We start from the raw sequence: 21,886 nt of genomic DNA, 5'->3' as shown, positions 1-21,886 counted from the left end.
TCTCCTCCACAGCCACAGCAATGCCAGATCTAAGCTACGTCTGCAACCTACATCACAGCTCACAGCAACACTGGATCCTTAACCCACTGAGCAAGGTCACGGATTGAACCAGAATCCTCGTGGATACTAGTCTGATTCTTCACCACTGAGCCACAATGGGAACTCCTGGTTTGCTAATACTTTATTGTTTATTTTTGCATCTATGTTTATCAGGGGTATTGCCTTTAATTTTCTTTCTTTCTTTTCTTTTCTTTTTTTTCTTTTTGTTGCTTTTTAGGGCATATGGAAGTTCCTAGGCTAGGGGTCAAACCAGAGCTGCAGCTGCAGGCCTACACCACAGCCATAGCAATGCTGGATCCCAGCTGTGTCTGCATCCTACACCAAAGCTCATGGCAATGTTGGATCCTTAATCTACTGAGCAAGGTCATAGATTGAACCCACATCCTCATGGGTACTGGTTGGGTTCATAACCAGCTAAGCCACAATGGGAACTCCTAATTTTCTTATTTATTTATTTATTTATTTTAAGACTGCACCTGCAGCATATGGAAGTTCCCTGGCTAGGGGTTGAATCAGAGCTGCAGCTGAGTTGCCAGCCTATGCCATAGCCACCAGCAACACTGGATCTGAGCTGCAGTTGGGACCTATGCCACAGCTTATGGCAACATAAGGTCCTTAACCCACTGAGTAAGTCAGGGATCAAACCTGAATTCTCATGGACACTATATCAGGTTCTTAGCCCACTGAGCCACAGGGGGAACTTCTAATTTTCTTATCTTTAGTGTTCCTGTCTGGTTTTAGTGTCATGGTAATCATGGCCTTGTAAAATGGGTTTGGAAGTGTTTCCTCCTCTTCTATTTTTTGGAAGAGTTTTAAGAAGAATTAGTATTAATTTTTCTTTAAATGCTTAGTAGACTTCACCAGTGAAACCATCTGATCCTGGACTTTTGTTTTCTGGGAGATTTTTGATAACTGATTCCAACTCCTTACTCATTATTAATCTGCTGAGATTTTCTATTTCTTCATGATTCAGGCTTGGTAAGCTGTATGTTTCTAGGAATTTACCCATTTCTTCTTAGTTATCTAATTCATTGATGTATAATTTATCATAATAGTTTCTTATGCTCATTCTGTGTTATTAGTTGTAATATCTCCTATTTCAATTCTGATTTTATTTGAGTCTTCACTTTTTTTTCTTGATTTAGCTAAGGGTTTGTCAATTTTGTTTGTCTTTTTGAGAAACCAGGTTTTAGTTTCATCGATCTTTTTTTTTTTTTTTCTCTTTTTTCTTTCTTTTCTGTGCCACAGCCACAGAAATGTGGGATCTGAGCTGCATCTTGAAATTGAAATAGGAGATATTACAACTAATAACACAGAATGAGCATCTTGACCTACGTCACAGCCCATAGCAACACCAGATCCTTGACCCACTGAGCAAGACCAGGGATCGAACCCTTGTCCTCATGGATACTAGTCGGGGTTGTTACTGCTGAACCGCGTCAGGAATTCCCTCACTGATCTTTTGTATTGTCTTTTTAGTCTCTGTGTCAATTATTTTCAACTGATTCTTGTTATTTTCTTCCTTCTACTAATTTGAACTTAATTTGTTCTTCTTTTTCTAGTTCCTTGAAATGTTAGGGTAGTTGTTTGAGATCATTTTTTTTCCTTAAAGTAGACATTCATTGGCTATAGACTGTCCTCTTAGAAGTGGTTTTGCCACAGCTCATAAGTTTTGGTATTTTGTGTTTTCCATTTTCATTTGTTTCAAAATATGATTTTGATTTCTTCCATGACCCATTGGTTGTTCAGGAGCATGTTGTTTAATTTCCACATACTTGTGAATTTTCTGTTTTTTTCCTCTTATAATTGATTTCATAACATTGTGGTCAGAAAAGATGTTTCATATAGTTTCAATCTTAAATTTATTAAAACTTTTTTTTGTGGCCTGACATATGATCTATCCTAGAGAATGTTTCATGTTTGCTTGAGAGGAATGTATATTGTGCTGCTGTTGGATAGAATGTTGTGTGTATGACTATTAATGTCTGTGGACAGTTGGTCTAACATGTAGTTTAAGCTCAGTGTCTTCTTACTGATTTTCTATCTGAGTGATGTATCTATAGTTGAAAGTTCAGTATTGAAATCCCCTACTATTATTATATTGCTGTCTGTTTCTCCCTTTGGCTCATTAATGCTTGCTGTATATATTTAGTTGCTCTGATGTTTGGTGCATAAATACTTACAAATGTTATATCCTCTTGATGAATTGACTTCTTGATCATTTTTATGTCTCTTCTTACAGTTTTTGGCTTAAAGTTTATTTTGTCAGACATGAGTATTGCTATCTTCACTTTTTTTTTTTGGTTTCAGTTTGCATAGAATATGTTTTTTCACTTTCAGTCTCTGTATGTCCTTAAAGTTGAAGTGAGTCTCTTGTAGGCAACATATAACTGGATCTTGTCTTTTTTTTTTTTTTTTTTTTTTTGTCTTTTTAAGGCCACACCTGAGGCATATGGAAGTTCCTGAGCTAGGGGTCAAATCAGAGCTGCAGCTTATGGCTGACACCACAGCCACTGCAATGCCAGATCAGAGCTGCATCTGTGACCTACACTGCAGCTAGAAGCAATACCAGATCCTTTAACCCTCTGAGCAAGGCAGGGATTGAACCTGCATCCTCATGGGTACTAGTCAGATTCTTAACCCACAGTGCCATGGTGGGAACTCCTGGGTCTCATATTTTATCCACTGAGCCACTCTATATCTTTTGATTGGAGAACTTAGTCCGTTAACATTTAAAGTAACTATTCATATATATGGACTTAGTATTGCCATCTTGTTCATTGTTTTCTGGCTGTTTTCTAATTCCTTTTTTCCTTTCTTCCTCTCATGCTTCCTTTGTGTTTTGATGATTTTTCTTTAGTGGTATGCTTGAATTTCTTTTTATTTTTCTAATGTTTATCTACTGTAGGTTGTTGCTTTGTGGTTACTATGAAGCTTACATAAAGGATTGTATAACCATTCATTTTAAAGGAGATAACAATTTCAAATCCATACAAAACCTTTATATTTTTACACATTTACATTTTTTTTTTTGTCTTTTGTCTTTTCAGGGCCACACCTGCGGCATATGAAGGTTCCCAGGCTAGGGGTCCAATCAGAGCTACAGCTACCAGCCTATGCCAGAGCCACGGCAATGCCAGATCCGAGCCACGTCTGTGACCTACACCACAGCTCATGGCAATGCCGGATCCCCAAACCACTGAGAAAGGCCAGGGATTGAACCCACAACGTCATGGTTCCTAGTTGGATTTGTTTCTGCTGTGCCACAATGGGAACTCCTACATTTACATTTTTGATGTTACAATTTACATCTATTTATATTATGTGTCTATAACAAATTATTGTAATTGTAGTTATTTTAATATTTTTGTGTTTTAACTGCTGTAATAGAATTGTAAATAATTTACCCCCAACCATCATAATATTAGTGTATTCTGAGTTTAAATCTATATTTACCTTTTCCAGCAAGTTTTATAGTTTCATACATTTCATGTTACTAATTAGCATCCTTTTGTTTCAGCTTGAAGAACTCCATAGTTCTTTACTAGGCTAGTTTAGTGGTAATAAGCACCTTCATCTTTTATCTGGGGAACTCTATGTCTCCTTCAATTCCAAAGTATTACTTGTCCAGGTAGAGTATCCTTGGTTGGCATCTTTTTTTTCTTTCATCACTTTGAATACATTGTATACTCCTTTCTGCAAAGTTTTTGTTGAGAAATCTGTTCTTAATCTTTTGGGAGGTTCCCTCATATTTAACAAGTTGATTTTCTTTTGGTGCTTTTAAAATTTTTTGTCTTCAACTTTTGACAATTTAATTATAATGTGTCTTGATATGAGTCTCTTTAGTTCTCCTTATTTGGTATTTGGAATTCCTAGATCTGAATATCTGTTTCTTTCTTCATGTTAAGAAAATTTTCAGATATTATTTCTTTTTCTTTTTTTCTTTTTTTTCTTTTTCTTTTTCTTTTTCTTTTTTTTTTTTTTTTTTTTGTCTTTTTGTCTTTTTCTAGGGCTGCACCCACAGCACATGGAGATTCCCAGGCTAGGGGTCTAATCAGAGCAGCAGCTGCCAGCCTACACCAGAGCCACGGCAACGTGGGATTGGAGCCGCGTTTGTGACCTACACCACAGCTCACGGCAACGTTGGATCCTTAACCCACCAAGCAAGGCCAGGTATCGAACCTGCAACCCTGTGGTTCCTAGTTGGATTCGTTAACCATGGTGCCACAATGGGAACTCCGCTATTATTTCTTTAATAAGCTTCTGCCCATTTCTGTCTCACTCTTCTTTTTCTAGATCCTCTTAATAGTGTCCCATAAGTCACTTAATTATCTTTACTCTTTTTCCATCTTTTTGCTTCTCCAGTTGGATGAATTCTACTGCCCTGCCTTTGAGTTTGCTGTTATTTTTTCTGTTTGATCTAGTCTGCTGTAAAACATCTCTCTCTCTCTCTATATATATATATATATTTGTCCTTTTAGGGCCATACCCGTGGCATATGGAAGTTCCCAGGCTAGGGGTTGAATCAGAGCTGTAGCCGCTGGCCTACACCAGAGCCACAGCAATGCGGGATCTGAGCCACATCCACGACCTACACCATAGCTTTTGGCAACACCGGATACTTAACCTACTGAGTGAGGCTAGGGATTGAACCTCGTGGATGCCAGTCAGATTCGTTTCTGCTGAGCCATGGAGAGAACTCCCAAACCTCTATATTGAGTTTTCAGTTTAGTTAACTTATTCTTCAGCTTTATAATTTCTACTTGGTAATTTAAAAATATTTTCTGACTCTTGAAATTCTCACTTTGCTCATTCATTGCTCTCCTGACCTTGGTGAACATCTTTATGAATGGTATTTTGAACTCTGTTAGGTAAATCATTTATCTCCATTGCTTTAAGATTGGTTTCTAGAGATTTATCCTATTCTTTAATTTGGAAAATATTCCCTTTTTTTTTTCATTTTTCTTGACTATCTGTGTTGGTTTCTATACATTGGATAAAACAACCACCTCTTCCAATCTTGACACATTGGTCTCATGTAGAAGGTAAACCTCATCAATAAGCTTGGCCATGGCTCCTGGTTGACTCAAATCTTTCGGATTGTCTAAGTTGCTGTCTTAGTTCTTATTGACTCCCAGCAGTTGAGGGTATGCTAAGACCTATCAGTGTCCCAAAGGGGAGGATCTCAGTTAGCACCTCAATACAGTCTGATTGGAAAAAAGTTGGGATATTAGATGTTGAGTTCAAACCCTTTACTCCTCAGAGACAAGCTGAGAGTTGTGAGTACCCTTCTATATGTTGCTGCACCAAGAGGAAGTTTATGGAGAAATTATTTCTCAGTCTCCTCTACCTATTTCAGTGTTTTTTTTTTCCTTTCCTCCTCATTTATGTGATATGTAGGATTTGCTCAGCTAGTTTCTGAATTTCTTTCAGAGTGAATTGTTCCATATGTAGCTATAGATTTGGTGTGTCTGTAGGAGAAGGTGAGTTTAGAAGACTCATGTATTGCCATATTGAATCAGAACTCCTCACCACTTCTTTTGAACATTTTATTGGAGATCACAAATGACAATCTTGCACATGAAAAATCCTAAAGAATTTACAAAAAAATTGCTAAAAGTAACAAATGAGTTTAGCAAGATTACAGAATTTAAAAATCAATATACAAAATTATATGCAATTATATATATTAGCAATGAATATTGGAAAATAAAGTTAAAAAAACAGTATCACTTTGAGTAATGTCCAAAAACTTGAAATGCTCAGGGATAAATTTAACATTTATGTACCAGATTTGTACAATGAAAACTACAAAGCATACTTGAGTAAATTAAGGAGGGCAAGTATATGAGAGATAAACCATGTTCTTGCAACAGAAGACTCAATATTACTAAACTGCAGTTTCTCCAGAATTCATGCATAGGTGCAATGGAATCCTAACAAAAATTCTAGCATGTTTTTTCATTAAAAATTACATAAGCTCATTTTAATGTTTTATGTAATTGAAAAAGACTTAAGCCAAGATACTTTATAAAAGAGGATGAAATCTAGAGGATTGAACTACATGATCTAAAGAATTATTAGGAGACATTCCCATCATGATTCAGTGGTTAATGAAACCAATTAGTATCCATGAGGTTGCAAGTTCGATCCTTGGCCTCAATCAATGGGTTAAGGACCCACTGTCTCCATGAGCTGTGGTGTAGGCTGTGGACGTGGCTTGGATCTGGCGTTGCTGTGGCTGTTGCGTAGACTGGTTGCTAGCGCTCTGATTCAACCTGTTGAGCTGAGGGTGCAGCCCTAAAAAGACCAAAACAAAACAAAAAACAACTTATTAGGAATCTGTAATAAACAAGGCAGTGTAATATTGATGTAAGAATAGACATGTAGATCAATGGGACAAAACAGAGAGTTCAGAAACAGAACCACACAAACATAGAAAATTGATTTTCACCAAAGGTGCCAAAGTAATTCAGTGGGAATTGTATAGTCTTTTCAACAATGATAGAACTTTAGTTGTCCATTTGGAAAAAAATGAATTTCTGCATTTAACTTATCCCTTATACAAATATTTTCTTGAAATGAATCATAGGTCTAAAAGTAAAAGCTAAAACTATAAAAATTCTAGAAGAGAACATAGGAGACTATCTTTTCAGACTTGGGGTAAGCAAAATATCTGGATAGGCAAAGAAAAAAATATGATTAAAAATTGTTAAAAATTGGAAGTTCCTGTTGTGGCTCAGCAGTAATAAGCCAACTAGTATCCATGAAGATGCAGGTTATATCCCTGGCCTTGCTCAGTGGGTTAAGGATCAGGCATTGCCATGAGCTGTGGTGTAGGTTGCAGACGCGGCTTAGATTCCAAGTTGCTCTGGCTGTGGCATAGGTCAGCAGCTGTAGCTCTGATTTGATCCCTAGCCTGGGAGCTTCCATATGTCACTGGTGTGGCCCTAAAAAGCAAAACAAACAAAAAATATTGTTAAAAATCATTAAATTTTCATAAACATTAAAAACTCCTTGTCACCATTAAGAAAATGAAAGAGGCAGGCCATAGACTGAGCAATAACTTTTGGCTTACCTGTATCTGACAAAGGACTTCTACCTGTAATATGTAAAGAATTCTTAATAACTCTACAATAAAAAGACAATCTAATAAATATTTTAACAAAGAGAGATGTATAAATATACCCTAAGGAAAATTGTATGATTAGATAAAAAAGAGCTGTTTCACAATGATAACATGTGGAGCATCCCGTAATGACTATATCAGGAAAACATAACAATTCACAAATGAGTATTCACTTAATAACAGAGCTTTTATATTTATGAAGGAAAATTGACAGAACTAAAAGGAAGACACAAATATACATCACTGATGGAGTTTTTTAAATTTCTTCTTCAGAATTCCTCCCCTTACCATATTTCTACTCTATGTGTAATCCTAGACAAGCCTCCCTGGCCTCAGGGAATGTCCGTCAGGCACCAGGGTACAATGAAAGGGGGATCTGCATTCCAAGACTGGATCTGACACATGAGTCTCCAAGCAGATTTCATTCAGTTATTCAACAGATGTAGACTGAGCTTCAAGCAAGTGCCAGAGAGTTCCAAAAGGCAGCAATCCAAAGGCAGTCCGCCCTCGGGTTTGTAGATTAATGAAGTACACAGATAAGCACATCTCGCTGAGCCTCAGATTTCCTATGTAGGAGGTGTAGGTAACAGCCATGATAGAAACACTGTAAGTGGCCAACAACGTATGAGCCCATCACTAGATTGTGGTATAAGCGTGAGAATTCTATAGAGCAGTGAAAGAGGATGAACTAGGACTACATTTATCAGTACAGATAAATAAATGAAAAAAGCAAATTGAAGAAGGATACATTAGTAGGATTATTCATATAAAGCTGTAAAATATGCAAAGCAATAATAAATTATGGATATGTGTCTTTGTAATAAAGACAAGAACTTATACATGGGAATGATATGCCAAATTTGGAAAAGATTCTGTACTTTTATGTTCAGAGAAAGTTTAGAACATAATGGCAGAAATTAAAAATTCAATAAAAATCTTGGAATGAAGATGAAGAAATCTTTCAGAAAGTATAGCAAAAATCCAGAGATGAAAAATAGAAATGAAAAGATTTGAGACTGGAAGATCCATACAGGAGGTTCAGTAACTGAATAGAAGGAGTTCAAGAAAAAAAAAAAAACTAGAGAAAACTAAGGTGAGGAAATTATCAGTGAAATAGAATTCCCTAGAACTAAAACCTGAGTGTTCAGTACCCAGTCATTAACTTATATAATGGTTAAAAATAGAATCACACCAAGGCACATCTCTGTGAAATTTCAGAGTATTTTGTATTGTCAGGATAGTTAATGCTGGCTCCTGCAGCAGAGAGCCCTCAAAAATCTTAGTGGTTTAACAAAACCAAAGTTTGTCACTTATGCAAAGCCTGATGTACTTCAGGTGGTCCAACTCCACCTTGTGAATATGTCACCTGGATGATGAGTCTCCTGAGGTAGTTGTGGGAAGGGCAGATAGGGCTGGAGATGACACATGTCACTTCTGCTCTCAGGCCGTTGGCCAGGACTAGTCATATAACCCCGACCTGACTCTAGGCCAGGCTGGGAAGCCAAGGAGAGAACAGGCAATACTTGATATTTTGCGGACTAACAACTGAAAACAAAAAGATCCCTCACAACTGGTCATATACACAGGATTAGGAAGCAAAATGGCTTTGCACTTCTTAATAGTAATATTGGAAACTAGAACACAGTGGAGGGATGCTTTCAAAAATTTCAAAGTTAGTGACAAAACTTAGAATTCTATATCTAGCCAACTATCAATCAAGAGTCAATGTAGAAAAAAGCCATTCAGACAACTAAGTCTCAATTGACCTTACCTGTACCCCTTCTCTGGAAGCTACAGATAATATGCTCTGTTACACTAAGAGGGAAACTAAGTGAGAGAAAGACAAAGGATATGGGACACAGGAGATCCAATAAAGGAAAGAAGTGAAGAGAATTCTTAGGACTACTGTGGAGGGAGATTGCATGAGGAGCACTGGGCCCCTGGCACATGAGGAAAACAAAAGCAAGTGAGAAGACTCCAGGAGAGGCTACTTCAAGAAGATGTAATCAGCATACTCTTTGAACTTTCTGAATATATTGAGAAAAAATTGAACATTTGGCAATGAATTTGTTGAATTAATCATAGTTATTTAGGAAATAAAATGGAAAAAAGATAATTACTAAATACAGAGAAAACAAAAGGTGGTGTGGAGAAGGAATTTAATTACAACTTTACTGCACAAATCAGCTGTGAATGCAGTGTAGTAATCATCATATTTCCATATGGATCTAATAAAAATTGTGCTTAAGTATATTGGGAGAATGAAATGGTGAGAAGAACGCATGTGGGAGAATGAGGTAGGAAGGAAGAAGGGGAGCCAAACTTCACCTTTAACTGTGGGAAATTAATAATTCCTAAAACTGAAACAAACAACAGTAGCAAGCATGTTTTTAAGAGGTGGGAAGTCAATACTAAAAGAACTGGCCTGAAGAGTCACAAGTGGAGGGGAGAGAGAGGCTGGGCACTACCATTTTGACTTAATAAACTCTACTGATCTAGTTGACTCTTTAAATTATGCGTTCATATAACTTTTTTTTTCTTTTTCAGATACACCAGTAGCATATGGAAGTTCCTGGCCAAGGATCAAATTTGAGTTGCAGCTGTGACCTGCCACAGTTGCCACAATGCCAGACCCTTTAACCCGCTGCGCTGGGCCAGGGATTGAACCCACACCACCATATAGACAATGTCGGATCCTTAACTTACTGCACTACAATGGGAACTCCTGTGTTTGTATATTAAAAAAAGAAAAACAAAGCTCTGGACTGATGGATATATCATGATACTGTTTTTATAAATGCTCCCACACTGTATTTTATAGGCACATACAGGTATGTGTGCACAACTAGGGAAAGGCTGGCATAGCCACCAAACTGGAAACTCTTAGCTCTGGGAAGATGATCCTGGCATGTATATATGGTGAGCTTATGTATAGTATAGTATAGTATAGTATAGTATAGTATAGTATAGTATAGTATAGTGTTTTATGAAGAATTTGGCTTTATTGTCATGCAAATGCATTCATGTATGATTTGTGAAATTAAGTGAAAATAAAAGACAAATTAATAAAAGGAGGAAAGTATTTTGATGTAGAATGTAATGGCCAAATTAAAAAGCCATTTTTGAACTTACCTCATTTTTGCAGAGCTGATGGTAGAAATGGCAACAGAGAGAGGCTAGCTGAGAAAAAAGGCAACCATGATAGAAAGTTACAGGAGTGGCACCAAGGTGGGATAATGCAGGGGACTTTTCGTTTTATTTCACTATATGTGTTGGTGGCACTTATCCAGTCCAGGGCTCAAAAAGAGGTCTGCACATTTTCTACCCCTCCATCCATTATTCACTATATATTAATTAATTAATTAATTATTGTCTTTCTAGGGCCGCACCTATGGCATGTGGAGGTTCCCAAGCTAGGGGTCGAATCGGAGCTGTAGTCTCTGACCTACGCCACAGCCACAGCAACACCAGATCTGAGCCGCATCTGCAACGTTCACCACAGTTCACGGCAATGCCGGATCCTTAACCCCCTGAGCGAGACCAGGGATCGAACCTGCAACCTCATGGTTCTTAGTCGGATTTGTTTCTGCTACGCCATGACGGGAACTTCTCACTATATATTTAATATCTATCTTCATTCATCATCCATTCGCCATCCATTGCCATGTCTCCATCTTCCTCCATAATACATTAAACCATTCACTTATCATACATCACTCACCACCTACTATCCACCCACTGTCTCTCCATCCACAATTCACCTGTCATGATCCATTTTCTAAGACGTAGCTGTCATTGAACCATCATCCATGCATTCATCACCTAATCATCTTCTATCAATCCATTATTTATCCACTATCCACCTTCCATCTACACTTGCACAGTACACAACCCATTATCCATCCACCTAGCAACCATCCATTCATTTGCTATCTAGTCCCCATTCACGCACCATCCAGCCACCATTTATTTGTCCACCATTTTCAATTACAAGTCCATTCAAAATAGAAGCTATTGCTACTATCCTCATATTCTAGTCAGTGAGAGAAAGGATGTAGGTGCAGGGCCTGCCTGATATCAGGCATTGAAACAGGAAGAGTGCTGAGGTGCCCAGGACTTTACTTCCTAGTTATAGCTTCTCTCTGCTGAATCCTCAGGCAAAGGGACCTAGGTTTGCATTCTGAATTCCCTACTTATGGTCATGTGAGGTTGGCAATTTCTTTGAGCTTCAGCCACCTCACTTAAAATGGTAATAATGCATGCAAAATCCTTAATAAGTATGCATTATATGCCTAGCACATAGTATGCACTCAGTAAATGTTGATAATAATTATTATTAATAATAATTGGAAAGTCAACCTTTTATCTGGCTTCCTCAGAAATATAATAGCATATTCCAGACCCAAATAGATATGCTTAGGGCTATCTGTTGTTTGGGTTATCCATACTAGTGTAGAATTGACTGATTATAAGGATTAAAAAATAATTCTCTTTGTAAGTTCAGTGTAACATTAAACTCTTTTATTTTGATATATTTCAGGCATACCAAAAGCAGAAATAATATAACAAAACACCTGCATACCTAGTACCTTCCTGAAAAGATAAGACATTTAAGTTTTAATGAAAACTCCTGAGCACACCTTCTGGCAAATTCTTAGTGCACCTTGTAATCTCACTCTCTTCCTCTCAAAGATAATTGTTTTTCTAAATTTGGCACACTGTTCCCATGCATAATTTCTTGCCTTTATTACAAAGATACATATCCATAATTTATTATTGCTTTGCATATTTTACAGCTTTATATGAATAATCCTACTAATGTATCCTTCTTCAATTTGCTTTTTTCATTTATTTATCTGTACTGATAAATGTAGTCCTAGTTCATCCTCTTTCACTGCTCTATAGAATTCTCACGCTTATACCACAATCTAGTGATGGGCTCATACGTTGTTGGCCACTTACAGTGTTTCTATCATGGCTGTTACCTACACCTCCTACATAGGAAATCTGAGGCTCAGCGAGATGTGCTTATCTGTGTACTTCATTAATCTACAAACCCGAGGGCGGACTGCCTTTGGATTGCTGCCTTTTGGAACTCTCTGGCACTTGCTTGAAGCTCAGTCTACATCTGTTGAATAACTGAATGAAATCTGCTTGGAGACTCATGTGTCAGATCCAGTCTTGGAATGCAGATCCCCCTTTCATTGTACCCTGGTGCCTGACGGACATTCCCTGAGGCCAGGGAGGCTCGTCCAGGCCAACACTCGATGCAGAAATGTGGTGAGGGGAGGAATTCTTTTCCTTCCTGCATGTGATTGGGTCAGGACTTTCATCTTTCGACCGACTGCCCAGATAGCACAGGCAGTATGGCCGCCTTCATGACAGGAAGCTTGTAAAGCAAGGGGGCTGTGAGAGGGACCTGCTTTACCAGGATGCAGCTCACAGGACTCTTGGCCTTGGTTTAGTTCCTGGATTCCTGCCCCTTCCTTATTATCCCACTTGCCATCACCAAGAGACGCCCACCGTCCAGCCTAACTGGACCTTCTCCTAAAGAGTTCAGGGGAAACTCTCTCCATTCAGGCAGAAGCTCCGGGGAGATTATCTTCTCAGCAGGTTCAAAGTGGAGGCCAATTCTCGTGCTTCCAGGCACAGCCGTATCTGTGACATGTTAAGGCTTAATGTATTCACCCAGAATTAAGACCCACTTGTGCTGGCCAATTAACAGTCTCTGCTTATCCAGCTCTGCTGTGCCCCTGGCCTTCATGTGGTAGCCCTGTGTCCACATCCCACGTGGAGGGCTGCGTGGTTCATGTCAGGCCTGTGCCCTGTGGCCTCTTTGTGACACACCATGCTGGGCTGCTGTCCTCTGTGGAAACCTCTTGAGCGCAAATGGCCCCTTTTTGACAGAAACACCACAAGAACATTCCCCAAGGGTGCTGTTTGCTGTAGTAGTCGTCTACAGATTTTCCCACCAGGATCCTGGAGCATGTCCAATGTGGAGTTTCTACTGTCATGAGAAGGGAACAGATGACCATGGAATTAAGAAATAGCTCTTCCCCTTCCCTCTCCAACCCTTTGATTTCAGAGGTCTGCACTCATTGTTAGTGGTCAGGACTCCTGCACCTCCTTTGTGAACTAGGAAGACATGGGAATGAGGGGCCTTCCGGGTTCTTAAACGCAGCAACAAATAGCCCGCAAAACCACTATCTGCAGCTTGAGCAACCCTTGCTATGAACCTCCCTGGAGGACCGCCAGGAAAACAACTCAAGTCAGCCCCCAAAATAGGCTTCTTGAAGGCACTTTCTTAAGGAAAAAAAAAAAAAAGGAGAGAGAGGGGGCAGGGGAGAGAGAGAGAAAACTAAAATAATATTCTACTCAGAGGTAGTAATAATATTTGTAAAATGTATTATTATTCTTATTTTTTTTTACTGTCGGTCACTTGGCTTAAGTCTAATTACATGTGAAAAAAAAAATATGTTATTGGCTGGCAGGTAGCATGGCTGTCAGAACTTCATCACCATTTTTTTCCCCCCAGAAGCAGCTGATTTTAGGTTCAAGTGAGGGTTCTGTAGAGTATCAATTTTGCCCTTACCAATGCTGTCACCAGAAAGATCTGTGAGGCATGGAGAAGACTTCTTCTGAGGGTGCTCCCCATGTTTCTCTTTGCCTTTTTCTAGGAGGCCTTACAGATTGAGTAGAGCAGACAGCCATTTACTAAAACAGGTCTACATTGTGCTAGATATCCTACTGGGCACTTTTGCAAATATTGGCTCCTTTGATCCTCAGAACAACTCCTCTTGGTAAGAATCACCACTAACTATTTTGCAGACAAGCCAAATGAAGGTTGGAGGTGGAGGCAGTGAGTTGCAGATGATCTGGTCTTGCAAGGCTGAGTTAGTGTTCTTTACTCACCTTACAACTACTCATTCATTTTGTCATTTGACAACTTAATGAAAGGAGTTAATAAAAGATTACACTGAATCACATCCACATCCTGCCAAGTTAGACCTGTGCCTTGCAAACCTGAACTTTGTCAAAATTATGGACTCATTTCCAGCTGCGTACTCAACGCCTCTGTTGGATGCCTCATAGTCTTCTCTAACTTGACAAAGTCCATGCAGATCTTTTGAATTTCACCGCAAAAATATACTATTCGCATAATTTAATCTATTGGAAATTCTATTGAAAAATCTAGCAAAACCAGTCCACTTCTTTCTTTTCCACTGCTCCCACCCTAATCCTTCTATTTCTCACCAAGTTTACTGAGGTAGTCTCTTTGCAACTCTGTATTTTACTCTTGGCCTCAAACCCCTTCTCCATTCTTCATACACAAATCAGATATGCAGCTTTTTACTCAAAGCTCTTCAGTGGCTTTTAGATTAAGATTCAAACTCCTACAAGGCTTCCTTACCTGACCCTTAATTCACACTAATCTCCTATCACCCATGAAGCTTCAGCTACTCTGGTATCCTCTCTGTTTCTTAAGCACACATCAGGGCATCTGCATCTCCCATTTGCCCCTGATTTTTACTATCTGGCTCCTGCTAGTCATTCATATCTCAGCTTAAAGTCATTTCCTCAGAGAGGTCTTACCTGAAAACCCAATCTGAAGACACTACTCAGTCATTTTCTATTATATCACCCCTTCTTAGTTTCTCATTATAGTATGTATTGCTCTCTGATTGTGTGCATATGCTTATGTATTTACCTCTCCTCATAGAATGTAGATCTGAACTGGTCCTTCTTGTTTATCTCTGACACCCAGAATCATTGTTCTCAAGATCTAGATAATACCTGGCATATAACAGGCATATCATAAACGTTTGTTGATGGAATGAATGAAAGCTTTTGTGAGTAGCAGCAAAGTGTGGTTTCCACTGGAAGATCTTCTGGGAATTTTCTATGACCCAGTCCTCAAAGGTAGAGTATATAATATTTTGTGTTATTCATGTCTGAATTAAAAACAAAGGACAATTCGGGAAATTAATGCTGCATGCAAGGACATGAATCTAGTTGGTGGTAGAATTATAGCTAGACTGAAGTTCTCTTTCCATAAAACTACTATCATCTTTCTAATCTCACTCTACCTCTATAGTGCTACAGACTTTCTTTGTGAATAATGAAGCCCTCTTTACCCTCATTTAATATAAGTATTTCTCTATTTATTCTTAAGCCAATTAATTAAATTAATTATGGAAGGATGCTTAGAAAGACCCCATTGCCCCACAATAGCTCTCTCACTGTAACAATTCCCAGGGGTTATGTGGGTTCCTCTGTGTTTTTAGCCCCATGGGACTCACAGCATGGACTCTGTCCCTGCAGATCTCCAGCTTAAGATCCTGGGGTCTAGTTGTAACTCTACAGTTGTTTACAGGTGAAGGCAAATGGAATGGCCCAGGGAAGACCTATGATGGAGCTGAATTGGACTATGACCTTTTGGGTTACCTGTTTCAGTGCTTTCCCCCAGTATCCTGCCCCACTTCTATCTTATGTACCCTGAAAAAGGAAACTGAATGATATATTTTGAGCAAATGTCACATAAGGGAGGCCTTTGCAGACTGTTTTAATTACATTTGTAGCCCAGCTTCCTACCCTAGCACTCCTCATCTGGTATTCCCAATCTACATTACTCCATAGCATTTATTACTCTCTGGCATAGTAAATAATATACTTCTTACTTTATTGAAGTCTCCCACTAGTAGAATATAAGCTCCAACATGAGAAAAGAGATTTTTTAATGTGTGTTTCGCTCACTGCTGTATTCCCAGCACCTTAAAGAGTGTCTGGACCTTATAGGTGCTTAGTAACTATTGGTTGACTGAATGAATCAATCAATTAGACACTTTGAAATGTGCAATATTTTTTTGACCCAGGAATTATATTTTTAGGAATTCATTTTTCACATATTGACTTGAATGAATAGAATATGTGTGAACTCAGATGGTTCATTTCCTTATTATTTATAAGCATGAAAAAATGGAAAACAATCCTTTAGCAATAAGGGATTATTTAAATAAATTGTGGTATATCCCTACAATAAAATGCTATGAAACCATTAAAATTCACATTTTGGAGGTATATTTAAAAACATGGGAATATGTTAAGGAAGTTTCCTTAAATGAAAATAGTATTATATATTTTGATTGTAAATGTAACATGACTGTGTATGTATGCATTGACGAAATAGTGGAAAGGTTACAGTATCCAGGGGAGAGAGGATTTTCTATGGTTATTTGTGAGAGGAAAGGCTACAGATTATTTTAATTTTCCTTTTTTGCGTTTTCCTCTGTGTTGAAATTTGCTAAGGAGAGAGGAGGCTGGTAGTGGTGGTATTAAGATGTCTCCCTGGAGCCTGGGGTTTGGAATGAATGGTCTCCTCCTAGTTAACTCTTGGTCACCAGACCCTCAGGTCTCTCCCACACTGATGCTGGATTAGGTCATGTGATTTGCTTTGGCCAGTGGGAGTTTAGACTTTAGTCACATGTCTAAGGTCTCACTTGGGATGGCTGGGGTGGCTGGAATGGCTGGAGCTTCTCTTCACACAGCAGCTCATCCTCCAGGAGTCCAGACTAGATTTGTTTGCATGATAGAGGAGAGTTTCTATTAGCAGTAGAAGCCCAGTGAATGAGTGAGCTCATTCTGGACCTGCACTATCCTATACAGTGGCTATTGAATACTTGAAATGTGGCTAGGATAAATTGAGATGTAAGTATAAAATGCACAGTGGGGAGTTCCCGTCATGGCGCAGTGGTTAACGAATCCGACTAGGAACCATGAGGTTTCGGGTTCGATCCCTGCCCTTGCTCAGTGGGTTAACGATCCGGCGTTGCCGTGAGCTGTGGTGTAGGTTGCAGATGCGGCTCGGATCCCGCGTTGCTGTGGCTCTGGCATAGGCCGGTGGCTGCAGCTCTGATTCAACCCCTAGCCTGGGAACCTCCATATGCCGTGGGAGCGACCCAAGAAATAGCAACAACAACAACAACAAAAAAAAAAAAAAAAAAAAAAAAAAGACAAAAAAAAATAAAATGCACAGTGGGTTTTGAGGAGTTGAATAATCAAGAATGTAAACTATTTAATTAATAACTTTTATATTCATATCAAAGTAATAATATTTTCGTTATATTGGGGAATTCCCATTGTGGCTCAGTGGAAATGAATCTGACTAGTATCCATGAGGATGTGGGTTTGACCCCTGGCCTTATTCAGTGGGTTGGGGATCTGGCATTGCTGCAAGCTGTGGTGTAGGTCGCAGACGTGGCTTGGATCCCACATGGCTGTGGCTGTGGTCTAGGCTGGCAGCCATGGCTCTGATTCGACCCCTGGCCTGGGAACCTCCGTATGCCATGGGTGTGGCCCTCAAAAGCAATAAATAAATAAATAAATAAATGAAATAAAAATATTTTGGTTATATTGGGTTAAGATATATTATTAAAATACACTTCACCTGTTTAAGTTTTTTAAATGTGGCTACTAGAAAATTTCAAATTACAGGCATGATTGTATTATATTTCTGTTGGACAGTTCTATTCTAGACCAGCTAGCCACAGACAAGCCACCCCAGACCAGAAGAACCACTCAGCTGACCCACAAAATTGGAGCAAATAAAATGGTTGTTGCTTTAAATCACTAAATTTTGCCATGCTTTGCTATGTAGCAAAAACTGTTTGTTGTCAAAAAAGCACTGTGATTTATACATGGTACCAACTCAGCTCCTTGACCTTTACAGGAATGAGCCAGAGTCCCAGAGAAATAGGGAAAGAAAGCAAGATATGATGGAGAACAATGACCAGTGACTTGCTGCTAGAGCTGATCGGCGAGAAGGTGACAAGATTTGGAGAGGATGGGGGCATGGGGATTGAGAGAGATTTACCTTCTTGGAGTCCCACTCTGCAAGGCATGCCTCCTCAGCCTGCAGCCCTGGAGGGCAGGGGCTGGGGAAGTCCTAGACAAACCCTTCCTCCCCTTTCCCACTGCCACTTGCCTTTCCTATCTGTTTTGTGTGTGCTCTGCTGTCCTATCCCACAGAGCTCTGTGGGAAAAACACTACATCAACAACAAGATAATAAAGGGCATGTCAGTGAGAGAACAGGAGGAGGGAGGGGGAAAGGGTGATTTTTGGCAGCAGTACCCCATCATCTAGGGCCTCTGTGCTTCCCTCAGCTTCTTCCTCCTTGAGCCACATGGGATTGAACATCAGAGATAGAGGAAGCCTTAGAGATTGTCCAACCCCAACCTGGTCCCCCTCTGTTACATAGGAGGAAACTATGGCCCAAAGATGTTGCATGACCTCCCTAGGATCATACCAGAAATTAGTGATGGTGAGACCTAGAATTCAATTTTCATATCAGACCCTCAGTCTAGTGCTCTTTCTGCTGTTCCCTGTGGTACTGACTCATTTGGATCAGTTATGCTACATTCAGCCTGGGCTTTTGGAGGTTCATTCATGTCTAAGAGCAGTGTGAGTGCAGGGGTTTCTCTTTACTGAGCACCATTTCTCTCTCTCTGAACTCATCCCTCCTCTCAGGCTCTCTGCCAGAACTTTTGCTTTAAGATGTGAGAGGTTCCACAGACATTCACTTGGAGGCCTCTCTCCTTCCCATGGTGCTCTCCTTGGACGGAGTCATACTCAAGACCCACTCACCTTCTGCTGGATGCTGATTGAGCAGAGCTATGGGCTCTGGAATGTTTACTGCTTTTGTCTTTCTATAGCCAGCACAAAGGTGGCTCGGAGCATAGGGGAAAGGTTCGAAAGCTTGCCAGAATCTCTCAGGTGGTAAGATACAGGAGTGGGGTGGGTTGGAAGTAATGGGGAGGAGGGTGAGGAAATCTTAGAGGCACTCCTTCTCTGGCTATGAGTACCCGAATGATGGGCTTGGCTGGCATAATCTTTGCATCTCCTCTGCTTCTAGACCATTGTTCCACCATCTTCTGAGATTAGCCCCTCTTTGGAAGGCCAATCCTCTCATATTGCCCCATTTAGTCCTTTGCTGTTTTCATGATTTGCCATCTTTTGGACAATCTATGGCTGTTCCCCATGATTTGAGCACAGGTTGGTGTGCGCTGATCCTCCCAGGCACTTAGGCATCCATGTGGAGGCATCCCTGCCTTCCCAGCTCCATTCCTTGATGGAGTCAGTTCCAATGACCTTTATCTCTGTTCTCTTCAGTTGCCTATTAGCCATATCTTGGGACTTATTGCTACATGGTGGCTAAACTCAGAATTGCTTATCTTTAAGATTTCAAAATCTGTGACCCCCGCCCCCAACCTCCTGTACATTGTTTCCTCTCCCTGTTGCTTCTTTGAGGTGTTTTCCTGATACTCCTCTGTTCTGACTGGGATGAAGGCACTCAGTTAATCCTTATAGGAGCTCACCATCCTTTCTTAGAACAGAAGAAGCCTCACCTAGAAGGCTGCTTATTGTTGGCAAAGCAGTATGCAAAGAGACATTGAAACCAATGACCAAAAAGAATCTGGTTTAAAAAAATTTTATTAGGTATATGGAACCTTGTTACCATGCTGATTTTCTGAAAAGATTATCAACTTTTCACCCAGATGTTCAAAGTCAAGAAGATGCAGCCCATATTGTGGTACTATAACCACTCACTCTGTCAGGAGGCAAAGGATGAGAATGTGGCCCAATCCAGGGAAATCAGCCAGTGGCAGATGATGGCCGTCAGAGGTCTGAGGAACTGGTCTTTGGGTTGTTTCTGGTCTACATGACAAGCGTTCAGGGTGAGTGTCCTAGTCTGTTCTGGCGCTGTAACAAGATACCACTGGGACTGGGAATGAATTTTCACAGTTCTGGAGGATAGATGTCCAAGATCAGGTGCCAGCATGGTTGAATTCTGGTGAAGGCCCTCTTCTAGATTATAGACGGCTGACTTTGTGCTGTGCTTTCACATGGCGGAAAGCGCAAGGGGTGTCCCTGGGGTCTCTTGACCTCATCATCTCCCATTCACCTTGGGGGTTAGGATTTCAATGTATGAATCTTGGGCAGGGGTGTGGGGGTGGGAACGGGGGGTTGTGGTGAGGGCGACACAAACATTCAGACTATTGCAGGAGGAGAAGCAGAAAAGCTGCATGAGGGGAGGTCAAAGTTGAAAAGAGCAAAGTGTGATGCTATCCAGGAACCATCTAAGGAAAAAACTGGCCAGGCAGATTGAGAATTTTACAACAATACTCTCCCACCCAACTGCCCCATGACAGCTGTTAGCACAAGAAGCAAAGCTATTTCCTGGAAAGGCTCCTTGTGTTTACAAGGGTGAGACCCTCTTGATGTTTTTGCAACTTTAATTAAAGGGCCGAGGAATGGATTTACATCCCCAGTGGTTCCCTGGGGGAACACACAGGATGGTTGTACACAATGCTTCACAGTCACATGGAGAGAGAAAAAGTCAATCAATTATCCAGATGTTTTGGAATTTTACATAAATGGAGCCTCAGTGGGGATTTGATCCTTGATAATAATGTATTATTCTTGCATAATGGTGGAGAAAATGTTCTTGAAAGGAAGAGAGGATGTTTTGCTAATATTCTTTTATTCTTTCTTCTCCTTCTTAAGTCTATATTTAACAACATCAGGTGCAGCACAACATGGAGACCAAGGACAGAAAACAAAAAAGGCATAGGATGTGCACCCCCCTCCACCCCCAAGTGCAGTGAGTGCTCCCGGTTGGGGCAGAATAGCCTTGAGGTGGAGGGTAAGATGGGGAGCAATACTTTGGCAGAGCCTGGCTAGTCTGGATTTGCAGATCCCAGCACAGTAGGTTCATGCTCAGAAAGCATTAATGGCATTCAACATAAGAGTTTCTCAAGTAGTTTTTAATCTTTCCTTCTCCAAAGTCTGCAATCTCACCATTAGAAATCTAGTTCTTTGACTTAAGAACAAAGTTCTCAGACATTAGGGTGTATAAGAATCATCCTAGAGGGAGTTCCTCTGGTGGTACGGTAGATTAGGGATCCAGCATTGTTGCTGCTGTGGCTTGGGTCACTGCTGTGGCAGGGTTTCACCTCTGGCCCGGGAACTTCCTAATGCTGTGGGCATGGCATATTTAAAAAAAAAAAATCCTAGAAATGAATTAAATTGCAGATTTCTGATTCCCACTGTCAGATTCATATTCAGTAGCTCTGCGGGCAATACCTTGGAAGCTGCCCTGTGAACGGGTAACCCAGGGCTTCTAGCGTGTCTCTGCCTTGTGAAACAGTTAAGGCATTGCCTACTCCAGCTGTTCTCTTTCAAAAGGAGACACATAGGCTGAAAGAGCAACCGTCCAGCCGCAGTGTGGGAACCAGATTCCAGAACATTAGGATCTAGTCCCAACTCCCATGCTTCTAGCTCTGTGACTTGGGGCCAGATGTTTAAACTCTAAGGACCTCAATTTCCGCATCCATAAAAACAGAGAAGAAAACTTTAGTCCGATCTAACCAATGGGCCAATATAAGAAACATTATCAAGTGAAATGATTTAATGTAAAAGCCTTGAAAACTGTTCAGTGCTTTGAAAAGTATTTTCTTCCATGCATATGTAGAATGTTGTTTTTGTTATTTTTCATCATCATTCATTAATACATCCATTTGAATTAGTTTGAGAGTTTAAATGATGGGGTAAGGGGTAAACTTGGAGCTCAGGCAACTGTAGGAAGAGGGTGGTCAGGTGGTGCTATGTCCCATGCCCAAAGCTGCCAGGAAGGCTCAGGA

General features: G+C 40.1%; 1 long non-coding RNA gene across 5 annotated transcripts in view; it reads left to right on the top strand.

Moving 5' to 3' along the window:
* Positions 1-21,886, top strand: part of LOC102166460 (uncharacterized) — a 418,456-nt gene that overhangs the window by 96,241 nt on the left and 300,329 nt on the right. For 3 of the 5 annotated variants that reach the window (XR_014844450.1, XR_014844455.1, XR_014844456.1), the window contains one exon: positions 17,916-18,010. This is a non-coding gene — a long non-coding RNA (uncharacterized LOC102166460). Of the gene's footprint in view, positions 1-17,915; positions 18,011-19,741; positions 19,922-21,886 lie in introns of all 5 variants that reach the window. The other 2 variants (XR_014844448.1, XR_014844449.1) reach the window with 2 other exon arrangements.

This window comes from Sus scrofa, chromosome 4 (genome assembly GCF_054392235.1).
Source record: "Sus scrofa isolate SSC_HxYL_T2T_F1_AM1 chromosome 4, Sscrofa_HxYL_maternal_Yorkshire_Landrace_v2.0, whole genome shotgun sequence".
Classification (NCBI taxonomy): Eukaryota; Metazoa; Chordata; class Mammalia; order Artiodactyla; family Suidae; genus Sus; species Sus scrofa.
Note: the sequence above shows the minus strand (reverse complement) of the source record. Positions and strands in the feature narration are given on the sequence as shown.